This window comes from Hemitrygon akajei, unplaced genomic scaffold (genome assembly GCF_048418815.1).
Source record: "Hemitrygon akajei unplaced genomic scaffold, sHemAka1.3 Scf000089, whole genome shotgun sequence".
In the NCBI taxonomy this organism is placed as follows: Eukaryota; Metazoa; Chordata; class Chondrichthyes; order Myliobatiformes; family Dasyatidae; genus Hemitrygon; species Hemitrygon akajei.
In genome coordinates, this window is record NW_027331975.1 from 2,774,337 (window position 1) to 2,784,764 (window position 10,428).

The 10,428-nt window shown below is 45.6% G+C and overlaps 1 long non-coding RNA gene across 1 annotated transcript; it reads left to right on the plus strand.

Annotated features, from left to right (window-relative positions):
* Positions 1 to 6,462: 6,462 nt before the first annotated feature.
* On the plus strand, positions 6,463 to 7,605 carry LOC140722782 (uncharacterized). Its single transcript, XR_012097745.1, has 2 exons — positions 6,463 to 7,090; positions 7,469 to 7,605. It is a non-coding gene; the product is annotated as an uncharacterized lncRNA (long non-coding RNA).
* Positions 7,606 to 10,428: the final 2,823 nt, after the last annotated feature.

Consider the following 10,428-nt stretch of genomic DNA (forward strand, 5'->3'; position numbering starts at 1 on the left):
CGAAGCGGGCGCCTTCTTGACCGACTCCCATTTGCCTGTGTTTAGACATCAATCCTTCCCAAGCTTTCATAACATGATCTTGTCCGAATGCCAAAGACACATTCCAATTATATCTACCTCAAATATTTTTACTGTCATCTCGGTCCGTGCCCACCACAATGAAAATTATGTTACTCAGGAGCCCCTTCAAAACTTCCCTTCTCGCATACAAATATAGCCACTAGTTCTAGAATCCACTCGGTTGGAGAAATGCTTACTATCCGTGCCATGTCGTTTATATAAATCTTTATATATTCGCCCTTCAGCTTCTACCCCAGAACAAAAAAAGTTCCAGACTATCCATACATCCCGCTTACCTCAAAGTCCAAGTTCCAATTATATCATTGTGAATCCTTTCCGCGTCCTTCAACAACACGTGAGCACTTCCCACTAAACTTCACTCTTTTGCGCATGTCAACGGATCGCGCTCTTTGTTTCCATACGCCACAGGGGCAGGTGTAAACGTACGAACTATTTTTCAGTATCTGTTCGGTTGATGTTATTGATAAAACGAGCTTGTTGCTGCGGATCTGAGTATTGAGAGAGAGCCGCAGAATGTCCTTCCGGGTCACGCTGCATCTTCAGATTAACCATATCGCTGCTCTTCCTGATATCTACACTTAAAAGGGGATTATCAGCAGGTGGGGTCCGGCCAGCTCATCGTCCAGTGACATCACTTATGATCCCAACAACAATCCCTGACGTTTGTATTAATAATGTTAATAAATGGCTTCACGGCACTGACGCTCTGTCTCTCGAATCTCACTTTCCTACGGGGTCACACAGTCCTAAACGTCCATTGATATTATGGAGTTGTTCCGGGACAGTAGGCAAGGCGAGGGGAATGGTATCTTTGCCGGGGACTGGACTATTTTAAATTAATCTGTGTTAATTAGTTTTGGTAGTGCCCGTGTTCTTCGTTGTTTTAATGTCATCATCATGGCTTGATTTTGCGAACGCAGATTTAGGAAGGGGGCTGCCCCAATCTGCTGCAGGTTCGCTGGTGGCTGACGAGGCCAACACGGGACAGGCAGGCCCGGCCACAGCGGCTGCAATAAGGGAAATTCTGTCCCGGGTTTGGTGCTGCTGTGTCACGGTTCCTCCTCCTTCTCCTTTCATCCTCAAGGCCGGCCCTGCGTGCGTTCCCGGTGGGGGAGACAGACTGGTGAATGGCTTGTCGCCAGGCCTCGCCATCGGAGGCTAGAGTAGACCACTGGCGATGGTCAATGTGACAGGCACCAAGGGGCTTCTTCAGAGAGTCCTTGTGCCTCTTCTTCGGTGCCCCCTGTCACGGTGGCCAGTGCAGAGTTCGCCATACAGCACAATCTTGGACAGGCGATGATCCTCCATCCGGGAGACGTGCCCGGCCCAGCGCAGCCGCGTCTTCATCAGCCGGGCCTCGATGCTGGTGACCTCCGCCTGTTCGAGGACTTCGATGTTAGTGTCAAAGTCACTCCAGTGGATGTCGCGGATGGTGCGGAGGCAGCGCTGGTGGAAACGCTCAAGGAGTCGCGAGTGGTGACGGTAGGTGACCCACGACTCGGAGCCGCGCAGGAGGGTGGTCAGTACAACGGCTCTGTACTCGCTGATCTTTGTTCCTTTCTTCAGATGCTTGTTGTTCCAGACTCTTTCTCACAGCCTGCCAAATGCGCTGTTGGCCTTTGCCAGTCTGTTGTCAATCTCTTTGTCGGTCCTGGCATCTGACGAGACGGTGCACCCCAGGTAGCTGAACTGGTGGACTGTCTTCAGCTCTTCCTCGCCGATGGTGATGCGGGGTGGGTGGTAATCTTCCTGAGGTGCTGGCGGATGGAGAACTTCTGTCTTCTTCAAGCTGGCTTCCAGTCCGAAGGGCTCGGCAGCCTCTGCGAAGCCGGATGCAGGGGTGTCTCTGTGTGGGCAACAAGGGCAGCATCGTCGGCGAAGAGGAGCTCTCGGATGAGTTGTTCCAATGTCTTGGTGTGGGACTGCGGTCGCCTCAGGTTGAACAGGCTGCCATCGGGGCGGTACCGGATGTAGACAGCGTCCTCGTCATCACGGTCTTCTGTGGCCCTTTCGAGCACGATGCTGAAGAAGATGGTGAAGAGAGTCGGCGGGAGGACGCAGCCTTGCTTTACACCGTTGCCTATTGGAAAAGGCTCTGAGAGGTCGTTGTTGTGTCTGACCTGGCCACGCTGATCTTCGTGTGGCTGGATGACAATGCCGAGGAACACTGGTGGGCATCCCAGTCGTTCCATGATTTGCCACAGACCTTCCCTGCTCACAGTGTCGAACGCTTTGGTAATGTCGACAAACGTCACCAGCAATCCCTTGTTCTGTTCCCTACATTTCTCCTGGAACCGCCTGAGGACAAATCCCATGTCCTTGGTGCTCCTATTGACTCTGAAACCACACTGACTCTCTGGCAGATACATGAAGTTAACAGTAAAAACCAACATTTAAACATAATGTATGTACAATTGTACAAGAAAGAACACAATTAGAACAGAAAAAAAAACTCCATGCAACACACACAAAATGCTAAAGGAACTCAGCGGACCAGCCAGCATCTATGGCAAAGAATACAGTCAACATTTCTGGCCGAGTCTGTCTTGGTGAAAGGTCTTGGCCCCTGACTCCGACTTTCCATAGATGTTGCCTGGTCTGCAGCGGTATGTGTGTGTCGCTTGGATTTCCGGCATCTGCAGATTCTCTCTCGTGTGAAGAATGCTCATGATTGTGAAAACCTGCCAAAGTAGTTATAATGTTGCTGAGCTGCAGTAATCAGGATGATTGGTTCCAAATATGATTGGTTGAAGAGAAGCTGACGTCGTTGAATTTGGAGGTGCCGAAGGTGTGTGTGTGTGTGTGTGTGTGTGTGTGTGTGTGTGTGTGTGTGTGTGTGTGTGTGTGTGTGTGTGTGTGTGTGTGTGTGTGTGTGTGTGTGTGTGTGTGTGCACTGAGGTTTCTTGAGTCAGGGCGTCAACTGTGTAATTGTAATTGTGGGGAGGTTTGTGCCTGCAATGAAATGCCGATCATTTCAGATTGTTGAAGCAGAAATGCACCACCTGTTTATTGAGAGTCTGCAGCTGACACAGATAGTTTAAAATTGCGTTTCACATGACACTTTTATAGAGAGAGGCATTAAATCCGGGGCTGGAAAGTCGGGACGCCCCTGTAACAGTGTCGATATTGTATCTCTTCTCATCGTTGTCTTCTGAGTGTATCCAGTTGTGATATAACAGAAGCTAATTTATCGTTCTCGGGAATGTTAAACCGAGACTTTGGAAAAATGGTAATTCGCCTGATAAATGGAACTTACTTTCACAATTCGACTTCCTGTAACCCCAAGGATCATTCTGCTGTTGATTGTGTTGAAGGATGTGTAGTCTTTTACCCAGTACCGTGAGACACTTCTTCTTTCCGGTTGGAGCAGTGAGCTGATTCCAGTTCAAGTTGTGACGAGATCTGATGGATTATTCTAAAGTGGACTGTTCCTTTAAACAGAGAGCGAGGGAGCGAACAGCGTGTGTGCTATTTCAGCAACGGAGAGAGAGAAAGTCTGTGAGTTGCCTTGGAAACTGAAAGTGGAGCTATATGATGGACAGCTCGTGTTCAGCGCTTGTGAGATATATACAAGGTCGACTGGATTAATACAATACAACGTAATACAGACAATACATTTCATAATATAAAGAATCCAAACACAAAACTTGTTGAGAGTACAATAGGGAAAATTCAAGAGAGTTTTGAACATATTATCGAGAACTGTGCTGTCAACCCCGGGCCTCCAATGAGTCCCATAAAGGCACTTTCTTGAATTCTTTGGAATGACCCAAGCTCACATATTTACAAAATGAATGTTTATCACAACCAGTAACTACCAAAGAACTGAACGTGGCCATCACTAGATTAAAGGCTGGAAAGTCTCCAGGCTCTGATGGGTTTACCTCAGAGTGGTACAAATTGCTGAAGTCACAGTTAGCTCCTTTATTACTTAACACCTTTAATTGGATCTTACAGAGAGGAGAAAGCCCACCTTCCTGGAGAGAGGCGATTATCTCAGTTATTCCTAAAGACGGTAAAGATAAACTAGAATGTGGTAATTACCGGCCAGTCAGTGTCCTTAATTTCGATTATAAATTATTTGCATCTATATTAGCTTGTTAACTGGAAAAGCTTCTATCTGGCCACTTCCACTTAGACTAGACTGGATTCATCTAGCAAAGACAAACTCAGGACAATATAAGGAGAACTTTACACATACTAGAACAGGTTACTAAGAAACGGACAGATACAATGGTAGTGGGATTAGACGCCGAGAAAGCTTTAGATTCATTTAGATGTGTATACCTATATAAAGCGTTCGGAAGATTCGGCTTTCAAGAAAAGTTTACTAAAGTAATACAGACTTTATATGACAGAATTAAGATAAACGGGGACCTCGCTGACTCTTTTATTTTAGAGAGAGGTACTAGACAGTATGTCCAATTTCCCCTCTCCTCTTTGCAATATACCTTGAACCTCTTGCCCAACTAATAAGACAGTGCAAAATTTAAAAAGATATCAAGGTGGCAGGGATTGAACAGAGATGCTCGCAAAGCTATTCGCAGATAATGTCTTAGTTTATTTGAGTGAACCAGAAAAATCATTCATAGGATTGTTTACACTGTTGGATGAGTTCGAGAAAATATCAGGTTATAGAATTAATGTAAAGAAAACGCAGGTTATGTCCTTAGATTACATAGCATCCAAAAAAAAGACAACTGCAGAATGCATATGATTTTAAGTGGGAAACTAAATTATTTAGACATTCTGGAATAAACCTGCCAAAAGATCTGTCAATGTTGTCACAGGTAAATCATGGGCCATTAGTTTCAGAGATAAAAGCAGATATACGTAGATGGAATCTTATTCATATTTTAAGTTTAAATTCAAGGATAAGTTTTGTAAAAATGAATATTCCCCCCCTCCGTTACGTTACCTTTTCCGGACATTACCTGTAGAGGTAGACGATAATTAATTTAGGGAATGGGACAAATGGATTTCCCGCGTTATCTGATAAGGAAAGAAGCCGAAAATCCGATTTAGCACCTTACAGTTAGGAAAGGAAAGAGGAGGTGTAGCACTTCCTGCTTGAGAAATTATTATTATTTTTTTTGCTTCACAGTTAACCCCTCTGTTATATTGGTGTAGTGGGGGGATACAAGGCCAGATGGAAGGAAATGGAATTTGGATTGATTGACAGTCTTCCTCTACAGGCCTCAATTGCGGACAAAGGATTGATGGCCCGTTTGGGAAAGATGGAAAACAGCTCAATAAATCTCACATTAATAGTATGGCAGAAGGTAATTAATTTATGTGGAATTTACAACGTTGAAATTTTTTAGACGGTGTGCTTATGATACCGAATTCTTGCCCAGCAGAGGAGGTAAATGATTTGAACTATGGATAAAGAAACGTCTTACAACCTAACTCTCATTCACAAATAAAAGTGTATTACAAAGTTTTCAATCCCTGCAGGACAAACATGGCATAAGAACATAAAAACGTTTTAGGTACCTTCAAGCACGACACTACTTTAACCAGAATTGTAGATATACAGACTTATCAACAGCAGAATTAGAATTGTCCAGAATTTTGAATTCGGCTTACTGCTCAATACCAAGTAAATCAATTTCTCGATATATAATGCCCTCTCTCACGCCAAAAATGGAAACACATTGTATATTAAAGAGAAGTGGGAGAAAGAAGCGGGATTGGTACTTTCAAAGGAGGTTTGGCGGAAAATATGCAGTTTTCAGTGGTTTTCAACTAACGCTTTGGTTTGGAGAGAACATTGCTGGAAAAATATTATAAGATATTTCAAGACCCCATACCAAGAAAAATATAAAGACACAAACGTGGCGTGTTGGAGAAGTTGTGGTTTCAAGGAGGCAAATCATTTTAATATTTTTTTGGGATTGTCCTAAATTAAGTTTATATTGGAAAGGTATTCACAGAACATTATTTAAGGTATTTAAGATACAGATACCTCTGGATTTTGTGACTGTCAATTTGGGGCAGAAGAAAGATATAAAATTGCTGCAGGCCTTGTAAGCGCAAATGGAAAAGATGACTTATTCGTGAAAATTCAAAAAGAAAAAAAAATACCAAATTTGGAATAGATGGATTGAATGTATTACCCCAATGCGAGCAGACTTTAGATGACTCTCTTAATGGTTCATGTTGCATTCTTCATCAACATAGTAATAGTGTTAACGTAAGCACCCTTGGTTCGAATGCTCACTGTTTTATTTCTGGAAAACGTGGAATCAACACAAATAAAGAAAAAAAAATTCGAGGAAAATGTTAAAATGAAGTAAATAAGTACACAGGAATTGGAAGTATGTTTATGGGTAGGAGCAAACATGAATGCGTTAAGATACAAATACCTACTGTTGGGGTTAATTCGGGACTGCCATTACAGGTCAGGAGTGGCTCACGTAACACACATAGTTAGGAGGCTGGAATGCGAGGGAGGGGGAGCGAAACTGGGGACCCCGCTACATCGAAACTACTAGTGTCACGCGATTCAGTAAACAAAAGAAACAGGTAACTCGTGAGCATATGGCTGCGGGCCAATAAGATGGACACAAGTGCCCGATATTACCTAATATGTAGCGGGGTTGTGCTGGGGGGAAAAGAGGTATAAATAAGAGCAGATTGTAAGGGGAAAACAGAACGCCTTCTCCAGCGACTCCGTGGATTCGCTGTGCCAGTTACGAATTCTGCAATAAAGCCACGTTTTGCTATATTCCGGTGTTAGTTGTCTCTCTTCCTAAAAGAACACAGGGCAGAATTTCAAGCCCAACATTTGGTGACCCCGACGTGGGGAGGGAGAGACAACACAGGCTGGCGGGTCCGACAGCAGACAACTTGCGGCCGCAAGCTCGACTAAGGTCAGGAAGTGCCTGTTATATCTAAGACTTCCACTAGATAGTCAAATCACTGAGTTAGATCTTGTCTGCTGACGGACCCTCACCAACCCCAAATTACCCTGGGAGAGATCATTCCCGGTGCAGAATCGTGACTGGTAAGTACTAACTCTTATCTGTTTTTAGGAAGATCCTCCGCCCGTGGAAAAGTCTTCTGAGTGAGGGTACCCGCCGCCCACGATGGGCATAAAAGTCTCAGGAGTGAGGAGAATTAAGTCGCGGGACACCGTAGTACACAGGGATACTGACGGCGCCTACCTTAGACTGGTTGTTAAGAGGAGAAATCTCCCACGCGAAGGTCAGGTTTTGAAAGGCGACCGTCCCACATTTGATCCTCTCTGTGTACTAGGGAGCCATGGAGCACTTCAATTTCGAGTTACCAAAACTCAGACATTGGTGTGTTGAGTAACAGAGTATATGAGAGTTTTTAGAAATATGGTAAAATTGATAACTGTGCGAGTTCAATAATCTAACAGTGAGCAGCCGCAGGGGTCGGACACCATCAAGGTAGGAGTGGAAGTGTTCCTCCGAGGCCCAGGGAAGCTCACCTGGAACGGAAAACGGTGGCATGGTCCATACCCTGTCGCCGAGGTCTCCAACAGGGCATTAAAAGGTAAGAAGGGAGGGGGACAATAACTGGCATCATTTTCTACTGGCTAAATAAGACCTCTGGCAAGTGGGGAGCGTTTCTGGGACAGTCGGCTCTAGGACTGTCTATTTAAATTGCTATCTTTATCACGTGTGGTTGTTGTTGCATACCCTGTATTAGGACCCTAGTCATCCGGACTATAGATCGAGCCTTGACTGGAAAGAATGGACCTCCACCGGCGTACCAGGCACCCTTGTTCCCCGGTGGAAGGGGAGGACACGGCCCTCCCGGAAAGCGGACGCGCTATGGGAGGACACGGACTGAAATGGACCATGGCAAGGGGGGGATTGTGAATTTGTTATTGAATAAGTTTTCTGAAATGTTGCATGCTACTTGTAAAAATTGCGGATGTTTAGGGAACCCCTACCCATATTTTGTGACCCTAGGTCGGACAAATCAGGATAAGCAAATAGGGAGGACACGCCAAAGAGTGCCGGGGGACGCTCACCTCTCTGCCTGATCCCGGCAGCCGCGGAAAAGATTGTAAGGGATGTGGGGATGTGGCCTCTGGGAGGCCAAGGGAGGGAGTGTTGGGGTTAATTCGGGACTGCCATTACAGGTCAGGAGTGGCTCACGTAACACACATAGTTAGGAGGCTGGAATGCGAGGGAGGGGGAGCGAAACTGGGGACCCCGCTACATCGAAACTACTAGTGTCACGCGATTCAGTAAACAAAAGAAACAGGTAACTCGTGAGCATATGGCTGCGGGCCAATAAGATGGACACAAGTGCCCGATATTACCTAATATGTAGCGGGGTTGTGCTGGGGGGAAAAGAGGTATAAATAAGAGCAGATTGTAAGGGGAAAACAGAACGCCTTCTCCAGCGACTCCGTGGATTCGCTGTGCCAGTTACGAATTCTGCAATAAAGCCACGTTTTGCTATATTCCGGTGTTAGTTGTCTCTCTTCCTAAAAGAACACAGGGCAGAATTTCAAGCCCAACACTACGATGGAAGTTACACAGGGCTATCCACATTATTTTGGACAAAAAAAAAATTGGACGAGAAGAGATATATGGAAATTATTATTCAACCACTATTATTACTATTTTTCAACAACTATTAATATTATTTAGTTTAATAATGAGGAATTACAATTGTACATAAAGATCTATTTAATTGCCTAATTAATTTTCTTTAAATATCATCTCAGTCTGTACTTGCGAATGTGTATATAAATGGAAAATGGAAAAGACTTTATATGTAAAAAAAGTTTGTGTAATACTTCTGAATAACTTATCCACTTAAAAATAAAATTAAAAAAAAGGAAATGAACTGGAAGCGGTCCCATTGGGAGAAAGATGGTGGGAGTGAATTAGAAGAGTTGGATCCCATTGGGAGTAAATGGGCCGGGATGTGATTTATTGGGAAGTCAGACGATGAGATTGAAACGGAAGGGGTGGGGTCTATTGCGAGTGCGGACAGTGGGTGTGTATCGTAAGGGGTGGGTCCCCATTGGCAAGAAAACAGTGGCAGTGAATGGGAAAGGGTGGGGTTCACTGGGAGTGCAGATGGGTGGAGTGAATGGCAAGGGGTGGGGTGTATTGGGAGTGCGGAGAGTGGGTGTGAATCGTAAGAGATGGCTCCCACTGGCAGGCAAACAGTGTGAATGAATGGGAAGGGGTGGGGTCCCGATGGAATGTTCGGACGTTGGGAGCAAATGGGTAGTGATGCGTCCCGTTAGGAATGCGGATGGGTGGAGTGACTCGGAAGGGGTGGCGTCTATTGGGAGAGCGGATGGCCGGTACGAATGGGAAAAGGTGGCCTTTGATTGAGAGCAATGTCTGTGTGAGTGGACGGGAAGGGTCAGTGTCCCGTTAGGAGTGCCGACGGTGAGAGAGGACGGCAAGGTGTGGGGTCTCGTTTTTGCAAAATTATCTGCATCTTCGATTTCATCCTGGGCTACTTCTCCACCGTAGAAGTTACATGCAATTGTCAACTGCAAGAGTTCTAATATCCACGTGAATTCCCTTGCCCGTTTGAGCCCCTTCCCGCCCTCCCCAGATCCGTTCACCCTGTATCACTCCACGTCTCTCTAACCTCCATGACATAGATTCAATTCTTGTGTGGGATGGTGGATGTCTCTGTGCTACAGTTCCAAACTGAACGTAGCTGATACATCTCACACCACAGAGAAAGTTTCTCCGTGGCTAGGCACGAGAGGGCGAGATTGGACAGTGTGGAGGGAGCTTCACTCTGTGTCTGATCCCGGGAGTGTGTAATTGGACGTGTGGAGTGAGATTCATTCTGTGTGTGACTCCCAGTCAGTGTCATGGGACAGTGTGGAGGGAGATTCACTTTCTATGTCTGACACCAAGAGTGTGTGTTGGGACGGTGTTGAGGGAGCTTAACTTTGTGTCTGAACTGGGATTGTGTGATGGGACAATGTGGAGATAGTTTATCTCAGTGTCTGAGACCAGGCGTGCGTGTTGGGACCGTGCGGAGCGAGTTTCTCTCTGTGTGTCTGAACCCGGGAGTGTGTGATGGGACCGTGTGAAGGGAGATTCACTCTGTGTCTAAAGTTACAGCGGTTTATTGATTTCATTATGACAAATGTAAATCAAACAATGTGTGAGCTGCTGACGTGCCGGAATAAGTAAGCTGCTCCCGACTCACTCACAGTCACACACAATTAACTGACCGGAGACTACGAGTGACGGGTTGAATAAACAGTCCCGTTTCTCACCGTCACTCTGCAGCGGGGAACTGATGATTACAAAATCACACTTCAGGGCTGTGTCCGGGATCGCTGCAGATCCAGGGTCACTGCCGAGGGATTTGTCAATT